This window comes from Ascaphus truei, chromosome 2 (genome assembly GCF_040206685.1).
Source record: "Ascaphus truei isolate aAscTru1 chromosome 2, aAscTru1.hap1, whole genome shotgun sequence".
Classification (NCBI taxonomy): Eukaryota; Metazoa; Chordata; class Amphibia; order Anura; family Ascaphidae; genus Ascaphus; species Ascaphus truei.
This window is the reverse complement of record NC_134484.1, coordinates 20,165,811-20,189,377: the sequence shown is the minus strand read 5'-3', so window position 1 is coordinate 20,189,377 and position 23,567 is coordinate 20,165,811. Positions and strand designations below refer to the sequence as shown.

The 23,567-nt window shown below is 40.5% G+C and overlaps 1 protein-coding gene across 3 annotated transcripts in view; it reads left to right on the top strand.

The window, feature by feature from the left end:
- SLC45A4 (solute carrier family 45 member 4) overlaps positions 1 to 23,567 on the top strand; it is a 145,425-nt gene that overhangs the window by 6,391 nt on the left and 115,467 nt on the right. The window contains exon 1 of one of the 3 annotated variants that reach the window (XM_075581643.1): positions 6,051 to 6,185. The exons of 1 other annotated variant lie outside the window; for it this stretch is intronic. The gene's annotated coding sequence lies outside the window, so the exon portion shown is untranslated. Of the gene's footprint in view, positions 1 to 6,050; positions 6,186 to 21,407; positions 21,578 to 23,567 lie in introns of those variants that run through there. One more of the 3 variants, XM_075581641.1, reaches the window with a different exon arrangement.

The following is a 23,567-nucleotide window of genomic DNA, read 5'->3' as shown; positions in this document are numbered from 1 at the left end:
GTTTGCATTGCTAATTGTGCATATTTGCCTATTTTCCTGGTTTTTCTATAGCTATAAAATGTCAGTCTTTCTGGTGGGTAAGAATACAAAAAGGGCAACAGAAGGCAGCATAACTGTTTATGTAATGTAGTAGATCATTTTAGAGCAGCCATCTCTAATATATTACTGGCTTACCTAAACCTGCCCCAGTTGCCGTAAAATATTCACCCCCCCCTACTTATCTGGAAGACTCAGTGAAACCAGGCTAAACATGTACCATTTTCCTTACTTATAAGAGATCTCTCATTTGGATTCTATTTTTTCCCCCCCCCTCTGGCAGTGACTTGGTTAACTTTGTGTTTTTTTTTTAATTTTTATTTTGAACAGTTTCTGAAAATTATAATGGGGAGGGATACAAAAATTAAAAGGGAGGATGAGGGGGAGTGGAATTCATATATTTTTTTTTTTTTTTTCAAATATTTTATTGGGTGAACATAAAATACATTAATCGAATATAGAACCCAATAGTTTTTCCAGTAAATATAGAAAATAAGAAAAATAAAAGATAATATTAAATAACACCTGTTCTACATCCTATTTTCGTCTGGCATCACTACAATCGGTGTGTTGATTTTCCTCTAGATGGTAACAGAGTCCATTCAGCGTTACCCAATCAAAGTCCTACAGGAAGGACAGAGAAATAGTAAAGAGATGGTGGGGAGGGGGCAGTGGTCCCCCTTGTTCACCTGTGGTCATCATAGCTATTCATATACATTTTTTTTTTGATCATAAATTTATAATCCAGATAAAATACATTTACATGATACAATTCTGATTATATTGTGAAGATTCCCGGGGGGAGCCAAATCTCAGAATTTATCAAAAGATTCATTTAACACACTGGAGACGTTCCAAAAGATTAACTTTTTAATTTTTGTAAAATCCTAGTCATTGCTGTAGGGAGGTCCTTCCCTTTTCAGATGTTAACCCCTTTCTTGCTGCATTGAAATACCTTTTTTGTTTTTGGCCAGTCTTAAAAAAAAAAAAAAAAAAAAAAATAAAAACAATTAGTCAACCGTTTTAGTAATGTCAACCAGCAAATGACTTTGCATGCAACACCAGGGGGTTTGCTTTTCTGAGAAACAGGGGTGTTTGGTCCTCGCGTCATGATGAATAATAGCTGAGCCAAGGGGCTGAGGATGCGGCCACACTGCGAAGGGAAGGGAAGGCAACCAGCAAACCGTACAAAACAGCTGAAATAGGTGAAGGACCTTGTGAACATTACTTTGCATCTGAATGAGGAACAAGGAGTGTGAAACAAAGTTGCATAGTGACTACTAGTTTAATTTTAATGAGAATACACGATTTGAAATTATAAATAATATTACCATTATTTTTTATTTGATCACGGGTAAAATCTTGTGGTAGTTTTTGGCTTTTTGTGCTTGTATTAAAAACAGCCGCCATTGTGCTTTTTCACGCATTGTTCCTTGGAATGCAATGCTAGCCAGGGCTGCTATGGCTGTGTTGTAGCATTCTTTTTTCATGTGGGGATGATCTGGTCCATACTAAAGAAGCAGTAACTGCACATTCAGCGGTACTTGCCTTTCTGATCAGTGCCAGACTTGCCAGCCCACAATTTTAAAGCAGACAAACACAATGTGCTTATGGTATTTAACGTGATTTAAAAACCCTTCACATAGGGAAAGGTTTGTGTGTTTGTATATCTTTGCCATTTCCCCCAAACCGACTACATTCTCCCCATCATCGCATGTCCTACATTGATTCTGCGTGTTGACGTGCCAATTACACATTAGGCGTGTCGCTGTTGCTTTCTATCTAATTAATTATGTGGTGTTTTTTTTTTGTTTGTTTTTTTTTAAACTTTGGATTCCCTAGAGCTTTTTGCTTGCTGTATTACACGGCTTCTATATTGAACCCTGCAGAAAGGAAAAGTAGAATAGGTGGACTCGGTCAAGGACTGTTATTTTGTGCTTTTGGTCCATTGTTTGAGCTCGATCTCTATTTTTACATAGTGAAACAGCCAGTGGATACAAAACAAGACACCATTAGGACCTGTAGATACAAACGCAGGCCTGTACTCTCTTGGATTCTAAGGCTGCGCTTATAGTGCCCGCGACGCAACCTCGTTACAAAATAATTGACTCCGTCGCCAGCGCTTATAGCAAGCGCTACGTCGCGACCAAAAATATGGAAGAGGGTTACATTTGAATTTTTTTTTTTTTACAGACTGTCGCCACATATGACTGTCTGTAACCCAATCAATGACCACGTCGCTGCAAATTGAATTACAACTTTCGCTAGTGGCGATGGGTGACGTCGCCGGCACTATAAGCGCGGCCTAAAACTCTTACAATTGGTAGAGCAGATGATCATAAGCCCCAGTTATTTTACAGAGCGACTGGGCATTGTGGACATAGTGGTGTGAAAAAGAAAGTACACCCTCTTTGAATTCTATGTTATGTCCGGATATGTAAAACCAATCATCTGTTCCTTAGCAGGTCTTAAAATTAGGTAAATACAACCTCAGATGAACAACAACACATGACATATTACACCGTGTCATGATTTAACAAAAAAAAAGCCAAAATGGAGAAGCCATGTGTGAAAAACTAAGTATACCTTATGATTCAATAGCTTGTAGAACCACCTTCAGCAGCAATAACTTGAAGTAATCGTTTTCGGTATGACTATCGGTCTCTCGCATTGTTATGGAGGAATTTTGGCCCACTCTTTACAACATTGCTTCAGTTCATTGTGGTTTGTGGGCATTTGTTTATGCACAGCTCTCTTAAGGTCCAGCCACAGCATTTCAATCGGGTTGAGGTCTGGACTTTGACTGGGCCATTGCCACACCTTGATTCTTTTTTCTTTTTCAGCCATTCTGTTGTAGATTTGCTGGTGTGCTTGGGATCATTGTCCTGTTGCATGACCCAATTTCAGCCAAGTTTTAGCTGTCGGACAGATGGCCTCACATTTGACTCTAGAATACTTTGGTTTACAGAGGAGTTCATGGTCGACTCAATGACTGCAAGATTCCCAGGTCCTGTGGCTGCAAAACAAGCCCAAATCCTCACCCCTCCACTACCGTGCTTGACAGTTGGTATGAGGTGTTTGTGCTGATATGCTGTGTTTTGGTTTTCGCCAAACGTGGCGCTGTGCATTATGACCAAACATCTCCACTTTGGTCTCGTCTGTCCAAAGGACTTTGTTCCAGAAGTCTTGTGGTTTGTTCAGATGCAACTTAGCAAACCTGAGCCGTGCTGCCCTGTTCTTTTTAGAGAGAAGAGGCTTTCTCCTGGCAACCCTTCCAAACAAACCATACTTGTTCAGTCTTTTTCTAATTGTACTGTCATGAACTTAACATTTAACATGCTGAGGCCTGTAGAGTCTGAGATGCAACTCTTGGGTTTTTTGCAATTTCTCTGAGCATTGCACGGTCTGACCTTGGGCTGAATTTGCTGGGACGTCCACTCCTGGGAAGATTGGCAACTGTCTTGAATGTTTTCCACTTTTGAATCATCTTTCTCACTGTAGAATGATGGCCTTTAAATTGTTTGGAAATGGTCTTATAACCCTTCCCAGATTGATGGGCAGAAACAATTGCTTCTCTAAGATCATTGCTTATGTCTTTCCTCCTTGGCATTGTGTTAACACACACACCTGAATGCTCCAGACCAGCAAATTGCTAAAACTTCAGCTTTTATAGAGGTGGTCACACTTGCTGCTGATCAATTAATCAAGGGCATTTGATTAGCAGCACCTGTCAGCTGCTTAGCATTGTAATTCCTATGGAAGCAGTAAGGGTGTACTTAGTTTTTCACACCACTTCTCCATTTTGGCTTTATTTTTGTTTAAATCATGACACGGTGTAATATGTCGTGTTGTTCATCTGAGGTTGTATTTACCTAACTTTTAGACCTGCTAAGGAACAGATTATTGTTATGTCCTGATATGTAAAACCATAGAATTCAAAGAGGGTGTACTTTCTTTTTCACACCACTGTATGTCTGCTATGAAACTATATATAACTTTTGAGATGTACGTGTGGGCCACACACATCAGAAGGTTTGTTTTTGCCAGTGGGCTCCTTTACATAGATGGATGCCTCTAAGTGATACAGTATCTCAAATATCTGGTCAGTGGAAGTGCACATTTTAAGCTTGTCAAAGCATCTTGTTTCATACCTGACAGCAGAAACGCTGCTATAGCAACCATCTGCCGTTACCTTTCACATACATAAATTAGAGGTGCATTTCACTCATAGTAAAATAACTTTTTTTTTTTTTTTTTAATATATAAACGTGCACGTTTTTGTAAAACTGATTTGAGACCCAACTTATAGATATCTATATCTCTCTGAACGATTCAACAAAGGAGATGTGATCTAATGCTATTTCGACCATATTCAAACTATATCAATGTAGCCGTGTCATTTATTGTGCATTAAATTCGGGTAACAATGCAAAATGTCTGAATGTTACTGTATTTTCTGTAGGTGACACTTAAAGCAGCTGATCCCACCCCACCCACCCCCCCAAAAAGTTTGACTTGGTTTTATATTGTGATACATTTTTTTGATTTTCAGTTTTTCAAAAAGTGTAGTTTATTCAGAGGTGTGTGTGTGTGTCTACAGAATTTGAAAGTGTATTGCTAACTAAAGAGACTTTATTTTGTGTGAAGAGGATTGCTGCTTTTAACTTAAATTATGAAGGGAGTAGTATACTGCGAGAAATGTTCTCATTTATTAGTAATGATATCTTGTATTAGTGCCTTTTTAAAAATAAAATAAAAAAATGTTTCTTTTATTTACCATGCGCGTTACAATGATACTTCAGTGGTGTTTGATCCGCAGTCACTGGCGTGCTGTGTCCCTGCAGCGCAATGTTGGTGCGCTTCTCTGGTTGGCTTCCTCCAAAGTGGATGGGGGAAACAGGGATTTGTTTTGTTTTATAATGGAGCAGAGGCAAAAGGAGATCATTTAGTGGTGAGCTAGCCTGGGGTCAGGGGGCAATTGCCCATCGGCCTGGGCAGATTGAAAGATTTTTAAACCATACATGTGACAAATATAAATATAGATATCTTGGATGGTATGTATCTATGTAGCATGTAGGTCTGTGTAACACATGTTGTTGTTCCTGCTGATGTGTGTTGCAACGGGATTAACATGGTATAGCACCAGCTGCTGCAACAGTGTGCACGATGCAGGTGTGATTGCAACATATATAGTGTGTGTCATACAATTAAGTATGTGATGGGGAGAATGTGCAAAAAAACGCACCTTCTCCTATGAAGGTATTTGCTCATGTTAAGAGGAAGATCTCTACTCTGCATGTTGAAGTTTATAGCAATAAGGGGTATCTGTATATTCTTTTCCCGGTTCCCCATTAAGCAATACATTATGAATTGGCCTACATTCACTAAAAAGCTCTGAATATAGTGTTCTCCGTCAGTGTTGTGGTGAAGGTAATTGCTGTTTTAATCACCGCTGACAGTAAGCCTTGTGGTGCCGGAACACTTATTGCACCTGAGTGCCATGGACATTCTGGCACCTAGGCCATGTAATGATGTGACCTGCCACCTGTCATTAGGCATTGAAGAGGTTGGTCTTTGTTGCAATTCTCTGCAGCTCCCTTAGGAAGTTGGACTGCCGCATCTATGCTATAAATGGTCATGCCGTCTTGTGAAGGCACAAGGGCTGTGTGTTATTGTGCGGTTCAAAGAACAGCAGCAGGGTACCAAAAGGTTAATTTTTTTTACTTTAATGCTAAACTGCCCAGAGCATGACCACACCATGTTACTAGCGTGAGACCCCCACTTCAGGAGATATAGTCCAGCGAAGTCTCAACACAAAAAATGGGTGTTGGCACGAAAGCCTATTAATGAAGGCAGCACTCTTTTAATAGCAACCTTCTGCTCCTTGCGCATTTTTATCTTGTGAAGGTGTCTCGCGATCACATGGTCATATCTGCAGAATGCCAGGCCTCCTCATTAAGACTAAAGTGTTCCTTCTGTGGGAGGATGGTGCTTTGCCAGCGCGTTGAGGATGCAGGGAAACGTTTGCTGTTATGTTCACGAAGCCGTTTACTTCCAGTGAAGGAGCTAAGACAGAACTGCACTGGCTGGAATTGTATGCATTCCCTTATTTAAAGCTAAAGCAGGTTTTATTTTACAGATGGTAAAAGGTAAAGCGCTGCTTTTGAAATGTTTTACAGCTGTGATGCAATGTCTAGCAATCCCTCTGGGGTTTTAGAGCCATGTACTGTAGGATGTGAAAGTGCGTCGCTTTGCTATAAACATGTATTGGTGACTTCACTAGATTGTCTGAGGCGAGAGCAGCCAGATCTGGTTTTGCAGCTCATTCCTTTTCTGGTTCACTGCAGTTGCAGATCAGGGGACATTGGCTTAGAACTAAATGAAGAGTCTCAACCTGTCACTTAATGTGGAGCAGGTGGTCACCCTAGTTTTTAATACAGGGGTGGCCAACTTCAGTCCTCAAGGGTCATCAACAGGCCAGGTTTTAAGCATGTCCCTGCTTCAGCACAGGTGGCTGTCATTGACTGAGCCACCTGTGCTGAAGCACAGATATCCTTAAAACCTGACCTGTTGGTAGCGCTTGTAGATGGGAGTTGGCCAGTCCTGTTTCAATATGTAGAGAAGTGTGTTCATGTATACCAATTTCTGCATTTGATGTGGGAGAAATTAATTTGCTGGAGATGCATCTAATTCTATGACACGTTTGTTATCACCCCTCTGACTATAATAATAGGGCATGGCATTTCTTTAAATGTAAGTGAACTGGATAAAATTGAGATCAGATACACCGGTAGTAAACCTATATTTATTAGTGTGTCTGTGTACTCCGTGTCCTTGTTCAAGCTTGCTAAAGAGTCTGTCAGCACATTTTTATGTATGCACGTGTGTATGTAAGGACAGAAGTATGCAGTGTATCTACTGTATTGTCTGCATTGTTCTTGAATTATTATTATTATTTGAATTCCTATAAAGGGTGATGTAATATTCGATTAGTGTGAAGTGCTGATTTGTATCTGGTGTAATGGCGAAGGTGAGAAATTAGCGGTGTCCTCTGCAGTGTTTTGAAATATCTGCATAGTGCTCATAATCCCCATCCCCCATCCCCTGTACGGCAAAAGACGAGGTCTCCTTGTGCAACAGCAACAGAAATGATTCTACTGCAGCTAACTGGAGGGGATTGCATCTGTGAGATGTGAGAATAATTGTTATTTTCCTTATTGGATCGCCTCTAACAGAATACAGTATGCACGTATGTTATCTCTAATGGACATTGTGTAATAGTTCTGGAAAGTGTCATAAATAATTAAGAAGGCAGACCGAACGAATACCAGCGTAACCCGTGCTCGCACTTCGGCTTCATTCCCAGGGTGAAATAAACCTTTTAAGCTTTGAAAGGCTCATTTGACTGAGTAAAATCTGCTGTTCATTACCAGAGATCTTTGCTTGTAACGTGCCTCCTCATTAACCCCTCAAGTGTCAGAGGCAGCATGGCAAAGCACTGAAGGGGTTAAAATACAAATGCGGCTAGTGGCCAAAGAGGGCAAACCAGAATAAAAATGTGTAGAAAAATAATTGGAGAAATATAAAAAAAAAAATATATATATATATATTTTACCTTACCATCATCTGTTCCTGGTAAAAAGCAATTTACATGTTGTAGTAGTGTCTCAAATAAATTCCACATGTCCACCAGGGTAATCTCCTCAATGACGTCGCGGCTTTTTACTGGCCGCTAAAGCGAGCTCTGACCCGTACCGTTTGGCCTCCGGTGGGCAAATATATTCCCTGTGCTTTAACTGGTGGAGCACGGTCCAGCTCCAAGGGATACCTCGATTTTTGGTAGCATGTATTGGTGCTTTAATAATTAATCCTCGTTGGCCACACTTTATCGCTGCATGGTATCAAGCCATTTTTGAAGTGACACTTCTGTGACCTACCAAATAGAACATTTTCTTTGGAGTAAAATTGCCTTCATGAAGACGGAAGTGACGTCACTGCGGGCAGAAGAGGCCATAGGTGTTGGCAGCTAGGCGTGTATGTGGCATCCCTTGCTCAGCGAGCAGGAGTGGTTGACGCGCCTGCGCAGTAGAGGCCAGGCCTCCCACGTGCAGTAGCACCAGCAGCAGGACACAGAGACCCACACACCACACACACAGACGCGCACACACAATTCAAGTACTATAAATATAGAAGTGCAAATAGCTAAAACACACGTTCTAAGTCAAACTTCTTTGCGTTTTGGTACTGAAATTGTGTTGATTTTAAATTGAAAACATCACCATCACAAATACACTTTGTGACAAGACAAAAGTTTCACTTAAAATGTGCGTGTTTTCTTTGCTTTTTTTTTGGTCATAGTAATGATTCACAGGGAATTTAGTTGTGAATCTGGTTCAAAAGAAAAATTCAATTTTGTATGATCTGCATTATCCAAGAACATGTCCCAGGAAATATTTCTACTTGCCAGGAGTACAAAAAGGCTTGAAGATGTAATGGCACATGTCCTGAGTGCTATGTATCAAGGCCCAGAAAGGATATTTTGGCATACAGTAGCATTAATTCTAATGAACATATTGACATTTTGCGCATGTCAGTGCATCTTGTGCATCAGCTTGCAATACATTGATTGGCATGGAGGAGAAACTGGCTACACTCCAAACCCTGCTGTAATCTGAATGCTTTTATCGCAGGTAATAACTTGATGGGTCCTATGGAACAAGACGGTTTGTATTTTTGTTTTGGCATTTTTAGTGATTAAAAGTATTAAGGTCCTCATGTGACTTCATACATAGGACGCATAATTAGTTGTGGGAAATGTAAACGTACTCATTGCTTCACGTTAAACACCCGATTTTAGATGTACTTTTATTTTTTTAAACGTAGGTTTACGGGCTACGCACTTTAACCCAGGCTGTGTAAGACGGCAGGCATACGTTTGTTGGTGTTTATGTTGAAATGGACCAAAAACAAAAGGCGACACTGGGAGTGCTCATTTGCTTGTCATTACCCAGAGTCCCCTGCTGCAGTGGATGCACTATGCTAGGAGATAATGGAGGGGGGGGGGGGGGGGAAGCAGGGTTGCAGACCTGTCTGACACATTGAATGTGCTCACAAGTGATAATTTTATTTGGTTGATACATAGCACAGAATTAACTTGCTACCTTTAACAGACTTTTTAGGGTTGACACCAAGTTGAACTTGGCATGCGATTTTGTGTGTTTCACAGTACTTGGTGCTTTAGGCATACAGATGTTAATAGTATGTAGAAAAAAATAGACCATTTCTGTGGGTCCAAAAAAATGCAAAAACTACTTTTTGACACCGATTGAGAACTTTCATGTGTTTACCTGCAATGATCCCGTCTGGAGCCTGGGGCTATTTTCCAATTCCGGGGCAGCTAGCATTGTTTTTGTGTACTGAAGATGCATGACGCTTGTATAAACAGAGACTTGCATTATCCTAAGCACGTTACAGTGCATAATGGGGTTTGGGGCTGTAAACTGCTGTATGCCAACAAACTATAATTTCACTTTAAACCCATTCTCGCTCCACGTAATGCAGTAAAGTGTTGTAATTATACTGGTTCTGTAGATGGATAAACACAAGTTTTCATATATCGCCTGTGAGGTCTAAGAGGAGCTCTTAGAAGTCGATCAATATAAGGTTTCAGTTCTTAGAAAGCAATCTAGCTGACAGGATTTAATCAAATTAAAAATGTGATGCAATCAATTCAAATGAAATGAAGCTGTTAGAAGCGGGTTTAAGATTGTAATGAAGTCAGATATTACAGACTTAATGATATCTGCCGTAAGATGCAGATCTGTTTGTAAATTCAAATATTTGGATTTTTTTTTTACATTTAATTTTTTTTTTGTTCGACTTTTATAAACAGAACACACACACATTTTTGAGATTTCGTCTAACGTCCGACATCTAAATGTAAATCAAGACGTATTACCAGCAAAGAATTCTAAAAGCAACGGTATAGTCACTTAGCCGTGCTTCCCATAGAAGAGCACACTTTGCCACTACGTAACGAACTTCGCTAATGCGGGCCAAAAATATATTCACATTTCAAATCCGTTTTCATTGATGCACATGGAAACTGTGTAGTTGTAGCACCTTTCTATTCAATTGGGATAGAAATTGAAAATGATTTGCAAATACCTGCAAAAGTTGCCTATATTAAATCACAGTTCTGCCAGCTCGCTATCTTTGTAATTCTTTTTATTACCGGAACCAGGCCCCCTCCACCCCCAGTGCTGATCTGTGGTTGCTTAAACCAGGGGTGCTTAAACATTTTCCCCTGCCCCCCCCCCCCACCCTTACCTTGTCTCAGGCGCTCTGAAGTCACGTGGCCTGAAGCCGCCAGAGACTAGGTAAGGGACCTTACAGAGGCCTCATGTGCTCCCCACCATTTAATTGAAATGCTTTTGGGAAAAGCACAGGGCCTCTGTAAGCACCCCCCAGTTTGTGCACCCCTGCCTTAGACCAGGTGTGCTCAACTCCATTCCTCAAGCCCCCCAAGCGGGTCAGGTTTACAGGATATCCCAGCTTTGGCACAGGACGCACAGTTAATGACTGCACCCCAGCCTTTTTTATTTATTTTTTATTTCTATTGTTTAACATGACTGAAGTAGAGGGTCTCTTGACCTGAACCCCATTAATTTTATCTCTGGGGAACTGCTGCTTTGTGAGCTGCTTACCGCCTAGGGGGTGCCGGTATTTCGGCATAGTTTAAAGCTCCCGCATCACGCGGGCCAATAGGAAATCGAACCTAATGTCATGGCTTCCTATTGGCCTGCAGAGCACGGGATCTTCTAAGCAGCCATTATGTGAACCCAGCTAGCAAAGCCACTACCGGCACCCCGTACGGAAGTATCTCTGGAAGCAGCGGGTCCCCGGTGCTGAAATTAATGGGGTTCAGTTCTGGAGACCCCCTGCTTATGTTAAACACAATTCGCAAAAATGGATTGCCTCTTTTAAGTACTATGATTAATACCCCAAAAAATGTCTGCTCTTTGAGCATATCCACTTTCAGCTTGTATAGGTTTCGAAGAAAGATGGATTTGCTCTAGAAACAACTTAATTTCTGGTGAACAAACAACCTTAATGTCATGAGTTCCAAGAAAAGTCGTTCGTAGTTTGGAAAGAGAAGTGGGTTTACTGTTTTATCTTCATCCCTCAGTGGTAGCTCCAATAATTAGCTTAGTTGAGAAGATTTCACAAGCTTTCAAATTTGGCAGAGGTTGCATTTTTTTTTTTTTAATAAAAGAATTGTGTTTTTGATTTTAATCTTAAGTGTTTGTTTATAGATAAATACCTGTGCATTTTAAAATTGTGTTTTTTTTGTGCCAGGGCATTGCACTTCCTCTGTAATGAACCAGTTCCTTATAGCATTAACGCCTATATACTTCTACTTTCCCAACTTTTTCTGTAAGAGAAGAAAACCTAAAAGAAACTTAACTGCTGAGCACTGCTATTTCAGAAATAGATGTATTTTTTTTTTCTCTCTTATATTTTGAAAATTTGTATTTAAAAAAAAAACCTTGTGTTGGGCAAATTGTCTCCGGAGGTGAACCGCGTTAATTTCCGCTATGGGAACCCCCTACTCCCCAAGATTCTTACCTCCGTCGTGGGTGCCGGTAGCAGCCCTGGAGGTTTAAAGGTCCTGATCACACGGACCAATAGGAAGCCGCAAGGAATAATGTCACTGCTTCCTATTGCCCACGTGACATTTTAAGTCTCCATTACGTTCCCCACACACAGCTCAGCCAGAGCTTCTACCGGCACCCCCTACGGAGTTAATTATCTAGGTAAGTGGGTGCGCGGTGCTGAAATTGACGCAGTTCAGACGTGCTTCAACCCTATTTAAACAAAAAAAGCAAGCCGATCGCTGCTTTAAAGTGGAGCTGAACGCTATTGAATACTTAGAAGTAACAGTACAGTATGAAGAACTACTGTGTAGCCATACATGTACCATGTGTTGAAAATCAACAGTAACTTCAAAGCTGGGATTTCATTTGGGGTAGTACAAAGGGTATTGGGGTGCTCAAGGAATTGGATCTTTATTAGTATTTCATAACATATAATCACTGAACTCCTTAGTGTGTCTGTGTGTCTGTGTGTCTGTGTGTCTGTGTGTCTGTGTGTCTGTGTGTCTGTGTGTCTATCTGGGTCCTGGATTAGGAGACAGAATATTTGTAGGGGTGCTTTTTTTTTTATTGAGGTATAGAAGTTGTTGGTTAAGGTGTGTAAATAGTGGTGGAGGGAAGGAGGAGAAGTTGGAGAGAATAGACAAGTTTACAAATGGAAACTGAAGAAACGGCAAACAGGAAAAGCAATGGGGAGGGCATAATGATATGCAGGGAACAAGGAGAGAAAGGCAGGAGGAGGAAGTTCCCAGATATGGGAGGTTATGAGGAGTAGGAGTTGAAAGAGCAGGTGTATAAATCGGGCCTAGGAGGGCAGTGTAGCACTGAAGCTTAAACAGCCAAACTGCCAGTGATCCATTCTATTGAAGTGCTGTATGTTTCTTCGTGGGGTAGATCATTTCAAACTGGTAATAAACCTTTTTAGAATGCGTTTTTTTTCTAGAGTTGAGCTTTTTCAGAAAATCTGGCCACCCTTTTCATTGCCAAAGAGATTTGCTTCCCTTATTTTTACAATTTAAAAATGCAGCTTTAGCAACGTTTGCTTCCTGATTAGGCTGACTCCAAACTAATATTTATCCTCAGAAATATCTTAAAAATGCTACAGTGCGGCTTTACTACTGTGCTCTTTATTAATCTTTGAAAGCCTTCCATTGTTCCACGATAAACTGAGGCATTACTGCCTGTAATGGCTACATTGTGTTCTGAACCTCCGAACCGTTCATTCAAAAATTGTTATTGTCAACAGATTAATTGTGTGGATTATTCTTGCAAAGGCCATGTGAGTTTGGCATCCCGGTGTGGTAAAGGGGTGAAAAAAACCATTCTAAACAGCAATGCCTTGTTCAGTGGGCTTCACCAACCAATTTGCAGGCGTATTCCAAATATGCCCTTGGTGCACCGACGGAAGCAATGTTTAGCGCGGTCAGTAAAAGCTGCATTTTCTGATCTGGTGGAAGAAACAGTTACCCTCGCAGGAAATGCTTAGGCCATACTGCATATAAATACCGCTCTTCCCTAATGCTCTTTATATTTAGAGATTAAATATTAGAAGTGTATGAGTTGAACGCCTAGAATGTTGGTATCTTGTCCCCTGAGTGTGCCCATGAGCTTATTTTTTTTGTGTGCTTTCGAAACTAAATATTAAAAAAATGGAAGAAAAAACATGAATTTTAAGGTTGCCATGGTAACCTTTTAGACTGCACCAGCACTGGAGAGCGCTCCATTTTTAACCTTCCAGATGCTTAATCTTGCAATTGCTTGTTCTCCTGAATGAAAATTCAATTTTAAAATAGGGCTCTTACACTAAATATTATCTTGTCTCTCTCTTTTTTTCAAGAGTCCCATGCTGATTTTAGTGTTTATCAACAAGTAAGACCCCCTCCACTGTGGCTGGTGTTTTAGGGAGGGTTTAGTGTCAGAACTAGGAGCCTGTAGCAGACCGTAATGGAGCTCTAGTATTGTGTACGTGTGTATGGGTATTTTGATTATTTTTGGCCCTCCTTTTTAATGTGTTTTTTTCCCCATGCATTTACCAGTTTAAATGCTGATATGTGGAGCTTTGATTTGGGAAATCAAAATTGTTGGCAAATCCCGTGAGTACCGTGGGCCACTGGGAAGCCTCAACATCCGATATGTTGTTGCGACTTTTTATTAACTCTGGTGCCATCTTTGAAAATCCAGGAAGGAGCCCTGGCTGTTTAAACTGGTTAATATCATGGAAAATCGAGGGTTTTGAACTAAAAATAGTGATTCTGCTCTGGAGGATTCCCCAATTCCTTCATAGTTACATAGTTGGGTAGTTGCATAGTAGATGAAGTTGAAAAAAGACATATGTCCATCGAGTTCAACCTATGCTAAATTTAGGCAACAGATATTTATCCTATATTTAAGTAATAATCCCTGAAGAACATGGCATTACTGGCCAATAATGCCCTGGCTGGAAGAGTTGAAGGCCCGAGGCGAACCTCTGCCTGTTCTGTGGGGATTATTACTATTATAGGCTAAATGTAGGCTTATTTTTAAAATTTTCATTTAAAAAAGATACATTTTTGTAGTCATATTGATTTTTTTTTATCAGCATTATTGTCTACATTCTTATGCTTTTACTGCAAGTTTATTAAAAGGAAATTGTACACACACACCAACACACACACACCAACACACACACACCAACACACACACACCAACACACACACACCAACACACACACACCAACACACACACACCAACACACACACACCAACACACACACACCAACACACACACACCAACACACACACACCAACACACACACACCAACACACACACACCAACACACACACACCAACACACACACACCAACACACACACACCAACACACACACACCAACACACACACACCAACACACACACACCAACACACACACACCAACACACACACCAACACACACACACACACTGCAGCCCCCCCTCTACACCCACAAAACACACTGCAGACACACACCAGCAAAACAGGCTGCTGCCCCCTGTACATCCATAAAACACACACCAGCAGCCCCCCTCTGCACCCACTGCAGCCCCCATGTAAACCCACACACACACAACACTCTGCACTCCTCCTCCACCCACAAAACGTACACTACAGCCCCCCCTTCTGCACCTACAAAACACACACTGTAGAGATACACACAAATCAACAAAACAGACTCTGCCACCTCTACATCAACAACACAAACCAGCAGCCCCTTCCCTATACACTGGGGGAGGAGTCAGTGCCTGGCTGGTGTCTTCTGTCCAATCACCTCCCCTGTCTAAGGCTGCGGTCCCAGTGATCACTGTGACACGTGCGCGCGGCAAGGGGGGGGGCGTGCACTACCCGCGATCTGCGGTCTTTAGGGAGAGAGGGAGATTGCGATGGGAGGGGGCGTGGTCAGGGTTTTGCGGGGGCGTGGTCATGACCTCACGCGGCTGGTTCGCCCTCATTGGTCGCCGTCGCCAGTTCTGAACTCAATTCCATTGAGTTAAAAAAAAAAAAAAAAAAACTGCAATTACAGCGCCGCCGCACCTTCAGCGGGAAGGGGAGTACTGGGCCCAGCCCCATTGAGGGGCGGTGCTTACACGCACAGCGCACGCCAAGGTGTGCGCTGTAGCAGTGACTGGGACCGCAGCCTAAGAGCAAATTTCACTCTGTGAATGAAAACTGAAAGCTGATTGACTGAAAAACTTGGCAGGGTGCCAAAAATTCCGGGCCATTACTGATTGGATTATGGCCGGAATTTTAACCAATCGGAGACCAGGGATTTCAATAATGACCGGAATTTACCAGCTTTAGACTATAATTGTATTTATAGTATATATATCTAAAAAAAAAAAAAAAAAAAATATCTGTAGGTAAAATGGGCAGGACTGCTGCTATAAAATATTCCTACTAATTTACAACATGTTAAACATTAAATGCTGTCAAAAGCCCAAAGGGCAAAAATGCCCTCTGGTACAAAATACGCCAAAGGGTTCTCTGCGGCCAGGGTACATTGCAGCTACAGCAGTTTGTTTGTAAAGTGGAACTGACAATCATGTTTATTTAGAATGCATTTTACAGTTTTGTGGTAATGAAATAAGAAATAAGAAAAATGAAAGGACCACATTTTGCCAATGAAATGATACAGGAACAAATAGACAGTTCTACCGAATAGAATCCATATGCAATGTACTATAATACTAGGGAGAGCGGAGAGAAAGAGGGGGTCCACGGTTCTCAGGGCCCAAATAAAATGTTTGTGAGTAACTAATTTGCCTCGTTATTTCCTGAGAGAAGCTAAACAAAATGAACGCTATAACAAGTAATACTGAAGAAACCCTAAAGTTTGGGTTGTTAACGGCTAACAAACGGTCCCACTTTGTAGAAAATGTATTGCAATTCTCATTAGAAAGGAGGTCAGTTTCTTCATTAACATTCCATATGTCTCTAAAATCCTTATTTATATGTAGAGCATTGGCCTTCAGCCAATGACCCTGCAATACGAGTAGCCGTCAGTACAGTATATTGGTGATGAGCGTACTTTCAGATTTAGGGCGGTTAGGAGTCGGTCTGTTCAAAAGCGTAGTCCATGGATTCTAATTTATCAAGTAGCCTAAAATGGTGTTAATCATGCAGAAGATTTGAGACCATAGTGGAGTTCGGAGCAGACGAAACCGTTACATGAGCGCAACTGATTCTGTCCACAGCCCCATATACATATAGAGGAAGAATTACTGTGAAATCTATGGCATCTAACCCGAGTTTAATACCATTGATGTGCTGTAAGCGCTCTCTTTAATCGCGGTGCAGCTCTTAGCTGCTGCTTTGCAAATCCTCCATCTCTAGGGTTTCATCCAACTCCTTCTCCCAATTACACATAAACAAGTATTTGGTTTCAGTGTTGAAATTGAGCACCAGGCAGTAAAGCACCCTTTTCAAGAAACCTAGAGCTAAAGAGATTCAAAATGTGTTGTGGTTGGAGGAACCGTCCCAGATATGAAGCAGACACAAAATGCTTTAATTTCAGATATTTAAATATCTCTGATGAAGGTAGTTTGTTTGTCTGAGAGATCAGGGAACGATTTAACACCATTCCCAGATATGTGATCTTTTTATTCTAGTTATGCCTCTAGACTTCCAAATATTCAGTGCCTGATTAAATGCCAGAGTACGGAATAAAGGTGGTCACAAATGCACGTGATTTGGAGTTAAAACATCGAGCTGACTCGCTCACCTCCCCAGCAGGGCACAAAATTAGCAATATCTCCCCAAAAACTGTCACACAGTACCTCAATTATGCTACCGTCTCCAAGAATCCTTTTAGGTCTTGCCCTTAGGAGACCGTGGTCCCCTGTTTACTGGAAAATATGTCATTAACACAAACCCAATGAACTGTAGCAAAATGTGTCTGAAAATGCAATTAATATCTCTTGAAGGTGCAGTTTCAATTAGAGCCGAAAAACGGTACTTATTAAATTTTAGTTTTAATATACAGAAAGTGTACAGTTCTTGTTTAAAGCAATGTTACAAAAACATACAATATATAAATGCAGAAATTTTAGAAAATGAAATGATAAAACCGAGAACCTGTTACCAATGAACAATATTACTCTAGTTCCCTTTAAACAGGTCTTGAAGTTGAAGATAGAGGGATGTTCTATACATAACATGTCAGTTCTCCTATGTGCATTCTGCTTTTGATACTCTAATGCATGTGTTTAAAAAAAAAAAAAAAAAAATGATGCTAAAGACATTGCCCCTGTGATGTGGATAGGCCAACCTTTTGGGTGTGTCTTATCTCCCACTCACCAATATTTCATGACATTTAAGGCTGGGAGAGAGACTGATTTTGTAAAAAAGCTAGTATAAAATATAATGCTCTCCCTATAAACCCTAGGATAATGCTACCCTCACTGTTGCATTTGTATGGTTTTAATGCACGCCTGGACATCTATTTTATGGGCCAATTCTAACTTTTAGAGGGAAACAAATCACTGATATATGAAACACGAACACCCCTGCACTTTTTAATTTAAAAAAAAAAAAAAAACCTTTGAACATTTTCATTATGATGGTGAATGGGGAATGATACTGTATAACAAATTCATAGGGATGAGAAAAGGGAGGATGAGGGGGGATATGGTACAATTCATATACATTTCTATTTGATTATACATTTACAATTCCGATAACATAAATTTGACATATGTATGTGATGAAATTCTAATATATTGTGAATTTGGTATTGTTGCAGACGCCTAACTGCCACAAAACTGTATTTGTTATCCTTGTCTATTGCACCAGATTTTAATGATCGTGCATACTTAAATCGGTAAGGAAATGGAGAGTTCCCTCTCCGTCACCTTTAGTCTGCTAGCCAGAAAGGTCTCGGGTATTTGTATGATGCCAGATCCTGTCCCATCTCTGGTACACGGTCATCAGTCACTAGAATTTATAAACCTAATTTTCTGAGAGCGAGTCAACCCCTTGGTTGCTGCATTGTTAACACAACTGAAAACGTTAACGACCTTAACGTGACACGGGCCAGAATATCTCAGAATTCCTGGTAGTCAAATGTATGTTTACTTTTAAGAAGGTATATAGTTGTCGTCATAAAATGACAAGTTCCATAAAGATACATACTGCATTACCCTTCTCATGCCCATATATTTGATGTTTTTGAAGCATCTTCTCCCTTTTGTAGCATCTTGTCAGATCTTACGGCCTTTCATCTTCTCCTTGCAATTTAGTGGTCTTTATGTTTTTATTACGATTTTGGTTCCATTTAGTAAAATGGACTTAAACTGATTTGTTTGGTTTGAGGGCAGGTATTGGGGCTGTGTAGACTTTTTTTTTTTATATATGGTCATGTCTGTATGGGCCTTTGTACAAACCAGTTAAGTGGAGTGTTTGCCCACCTTTTGTGGGCAATCTTACGACTATTTGTGCTTCTTGAGGGTTGTAAATAACTGTGAAAATGTGTAAATAGATTTCCTCTGCTGCAGTAAGGGTACTTGCTGTGTGCTTTTGTCCTGTATGACATTTGCAAACAGTGTGTGTGAGAGAGAGAGAGAGAGAGATAACATACATGCCTCCTATTACAATAGTGTTTCCCAAGGTACTAGGAGGTTTCCTAGGAATTTCTGTTGCGTATGCGTGACTGGCCATTGCTTGTGACTGGCCAGTGCTTGTGGATAGGTTGTATAAATGCTCAAAGGAAAGCAGTAAAAAAAAATTCAGATGGGTGAGGGCACTGGAGACCAATTGGATGGGAAGTAGACGACACTTGGCAGAGCCCTATACTTGGTCAAGGTTTTCGTGTAATTTGAAACCAAAGAAATGTATATAAAATTCTCGCTCATGTAGCATAACTCAGCTAGCCGATTTAAAAAGTATGTTTGCCATGTTAGTAAGTGAAAATTGTGTTTTTTAAAGCAGCAAAACGTGAAAAATCCTAGTGTATTTGTAAAAATCCGTTCTGATAATACGGTCTGCATTTTTATTTTTTTAAACTCCTAATGCCATTTTTTAATAAAACATTTTTTAAAAATGTGCTGATGCCCCTTTTGGTTGCTACAGCAACCATTTAGAAAGTCCTATCCACTTCCTCTTTTGAAACAGGCTTTGATTAACACACACTTTTTTTTAAAACCAGAATTAAAGCTCTGGCCTTTGGCAACAAAGTATCACAAATAGATGCTGTGTTCCAATCATCAGACTGTCGATTACTTTGGAAGCTGTAACAATAATGTGTTACACTTAGTGATATAATGTTGCATATCAGCTGCATAATTTCACTGACTGCAGCAATGAGTCAGTAGGCAGCCATTTTGTTAGGCACACAATCGGGATGTTTACAGATTTATAACAGGAGCACCAAATGATTGCCAGTTTAGGTAAGAGTGTACACAGTGTCGCATGCTTTACATATACAAATAAAACGAAAAGAAAGGGGGAATGTAGTATTGCTGCTTTAATATTACTGTTGCAGCTCTTTTTAATCACTTACCTACTGCACAAGCTATCATGTTCATTAAAACTATTGTATTTACTGAAGGACCAATACAGCAATTAAAATGTGTCATTATAACAGAATCGACATACTGGTCCATTGGGCCAGTTTTCATCTGCAAATGTTACCTGGTCTGAGTTTTGGCAATAGGACCAGCAACGGAATGCTGCTGCTAATGAACTCTGACATGGTAACTGGGCTGGAAATCAAACGCTGTAATTCGCTCACAGTTCATGTATTTTCTTGGCCAAAAACTAGTGCGTACATAACCTACATAAAGTATTTTTAGTTTTACATTGGTTGTGATTTTCGTTTTTCAGTGTTTGTTTTATCTCACCGGTATACTAAATGGAGTAATGGAGGCAGTAGACATTTCTTTTCTTAGAAGGGAATATTTTATTATCTGGAATCGAGGCGCCCATTTCAGATTTGATGTAATTTAGGAAGCTGCAAGGCTGGCGTGCCTGGAAACTCATTGGACATTGCTCTGACTTTTGCTTTCTCTGGAATAGCACAACATCTGCCTTTTCCCACGCTGCTGTCCTCTGTATCCTCAGAAAAGGGGACGGGACCAGTCTAATACACTTCAACTCCTATGTACAAGTGGGCACTTTTTTATATATTGAACATGTGGTAATGGTGGTCTGTGCATTTTATTTTCTATTTAGATTTGTCACAATACGATGACTATATTCATAAAAAAAAGCTTATGAATCAACCATTTTCTAGTGCAGTTTTCCTTCATCAACACATCCAGTATTTAATTAGCTCTGCAATGAAGCTGTGTAATACAGTGGGCAGACGCTCGAGAGGGAAATGTCCATGTTCACAATGGATAAGAAGTTAAGTGACACACTTGACCTGTTCATTTGCATGTCACTACCCATAATTCCTGCCTTAAACTGACATGACCATGGGAAGAAGCATGTTTTTGTTTGCCTGTAGAGGTCTTCTGCGTGCACCCAGTTTCAGGTTGTTTTTGTTTTGTTGTCTGGTTATCACACCCTGCATGTTGCCAAACAGCGTCGTCATTACCAGGGGAGTTTAATTTACGTTCACTCACAGATTATATCATTCCATAACTGACAACTGCCTCCACCTTCCAATGTACTGTATGTGGGACAGGTGACATTTCCAGAGAATGAGTCTGATGTGCAAGGACAGCAACTCCAGAAATGTATGTAAACATATCAAGATCCGTGACCCCAAGAGCTTATAGTTGAAGGGACTTTGTTCGTGAAGTACTGCAGATATCTTCAACTATTTAATGTAAAGTTTGCATAAATGCTTTCTCGAGCAGTTTGGTGGTTTATAAGTTGTTTTGTTGGCATCATCCCATGTTGATTTGCATACATATTCTTAGCCCTAGTTGCGAAATCAAAAATCTCCCAAAACAATCAATAGCAACAAAAAGGAAAACCATGCTAGTTATCATAAGATGACAAATGGCAGCATGTTTCTTTAACATAAATTGTGGGCAAGGTTTAGTTTCCCATAAACTGCTTTGTCACCACTGGTGAATTGAACCGGAATAAATTCTAGTCGGCTGCATTGCACATGTCAATGCAAACAGATCACTTACAGGGGAGGGGAACCCAGCTTTCTCGCTACTACAGTTCCTCCCTCGCAACTGCTGCCAATGAGCTTCTGGGGCAGCTGAAAACAAACCGCTCTGGACCAGCTCCTGTAATGATCAGGAACAGAGTGCAGAGAACAGGTCCATTTTGACCAATTCCCTGCTGGGATTGGATATTGCTTTGCTGAGATTTGAGCAGGATAACAAATTTACAAGACACCAGGCCAACAGCATAAAAAGGCCTGGAATATATTGCCAAATATACATCTACTGAATACCATTGCCGTGGGACTGTTTATAAGGTTTGTGAGGAAGTCAAACATGATCTCTTATTTCTGATGTCAAAGGGGCAGGCTGATTTTAATGCAAATGATTTGTGCGGTCTCCACTACTTCTGCTATCTCCGTGGCCTCTTCTGGCACTCACGAGTGATCACATGAGCCCAATGTCATTTGGGAGACATCGACAGAACGGTTTTCCCATTCCATGCAGATCGCCTAGAAAACAGACGTTGTGCTATGACGTACAGTATCATAAGGGCTGTTGGCATGTCGGCTCCATGACGTACACTATGCAAGCTGTGATGCTCCTATTAATCAAGCATTATTTCAACGGTTTCCTTTCTTTTATGCTGTAACATTCAAGTAGTACCTGCTTGTGTGTTTGCTGTCGCTTTTGTGTTGAAAGGAAGTGTGAAAATGACTTCCTCTTTCTCTTCTTGATGGTAGCTGCTTTGCTGCCTGTTAAATAAGATATGTTTGTGGTTTGGGGGGAAGGAATGTAATGATTTCTGTAAAAAAAAAAATTCCAATATTATTTATAATGGCAGGATTCCATTTTTTTTTTAACCTGCTTTACTGACAAAGCAACTTTATTTATTGCAAGGGGCTAATACAGGCATACCCCGCATTAACGTACGCAATGGGACCGGAGCATGTATGTAAAGCGAAAATGTACTTAAAGTGAATCACTACCTTTTCCCACTTATCGATGCATGTACTGTACTGCAATCGTTATATACGTGCATAACTGATGTAAATAACGCATTTGTAACAGGCTCTATAGTCTCCCTGCTTGCGCACAGCTTTGGTACAGGTAGGGAGCCGGTATTGCTGTTTATGACGTGATGACAGGCGCATGCGTGAGCTGCCGTTTGCCTATTGGGCGATATGTACTTACTCGCTAGTCTACTTAAAGTGAGTGTACTTAAAGCGGGGTATGCCTGTACAGTACAACCTTACTGTACCTGTTTTTATGTCTGCACTGTGAGAACATGTAATTAGAATTAACTGTAGTACTTTGTAGAAAGTTAGTTTTGTCATCCTTTATTTTTTAGGTTCTCTGTTCTGAAGTATATGCATAATGGCACAATATGCTGACACGCGAAAATGTAAACCTAGCAAAAGAAATGTATATATGTGTTGGATATTTATGTGGCTACAGTACCCCACTTTAATTTCGTATTGTAATATTCGAATTGTGTTATACATAATGTTAATTTAGAAGGTGGCATTTGGATTTCCATACAAGAAATAAATTACTTGGATTGTAAACGCTTACAATGCTGAACCATATCCCCGTCAGCTGAAGGGTCCAACGACCTGAAACTTTATGGGACTACTGGAATACGAGGGTTGTAACTTTTGATCCCTCTGCTCTAACCAACCACATCCTATAAGAGAAATATAACACGTTGAACTTCTTCTGTAAGAAGGTTCTTGTTTGGGTCTTCGTGAGTATTGTTCTTTATAATGTTGTGAATGTATGTTTTTGTTTTGTGTTGAATGACACTTTTGAAATTGGAGATCGTCCTGTGGTTTTTTTTTTAAAAAATGTTTTTTTTTTAAATTTTTTTTTTAAAAAAAAAATTTTTTTAAATTTTTTTTTTTTTCCCCTTCTGTGCCAAGCTCATTAATACCTCTATGCATAGTCCTTTCCCCACCCATTCCTTGTCCTTGTATTTAGGGTTGCCAGATGGCTTGTCCAAAAATACTGGACACAATACTGGACCCCCACGCCCCGCCGAATACATATAAAAAATACCCACACGCCCCTGAATACATATAAAAAACATCTCCACCTCCCCAATACATTTAAAAAATACCCCCCTCTCCCCCATACATATAAAAAATACCAGAACATCTCCCCCCCCCCCCCCATCATCATGATCTCATCTTCACAGACTGGCCCCCATCACCATCTTATTCCCCCCTCGTCATCTCATCCTGGCCCCCATCATCATCATCATCATCATCATCATCTCCCCAGGCTGGCCCCCATGCCCCATCAGCA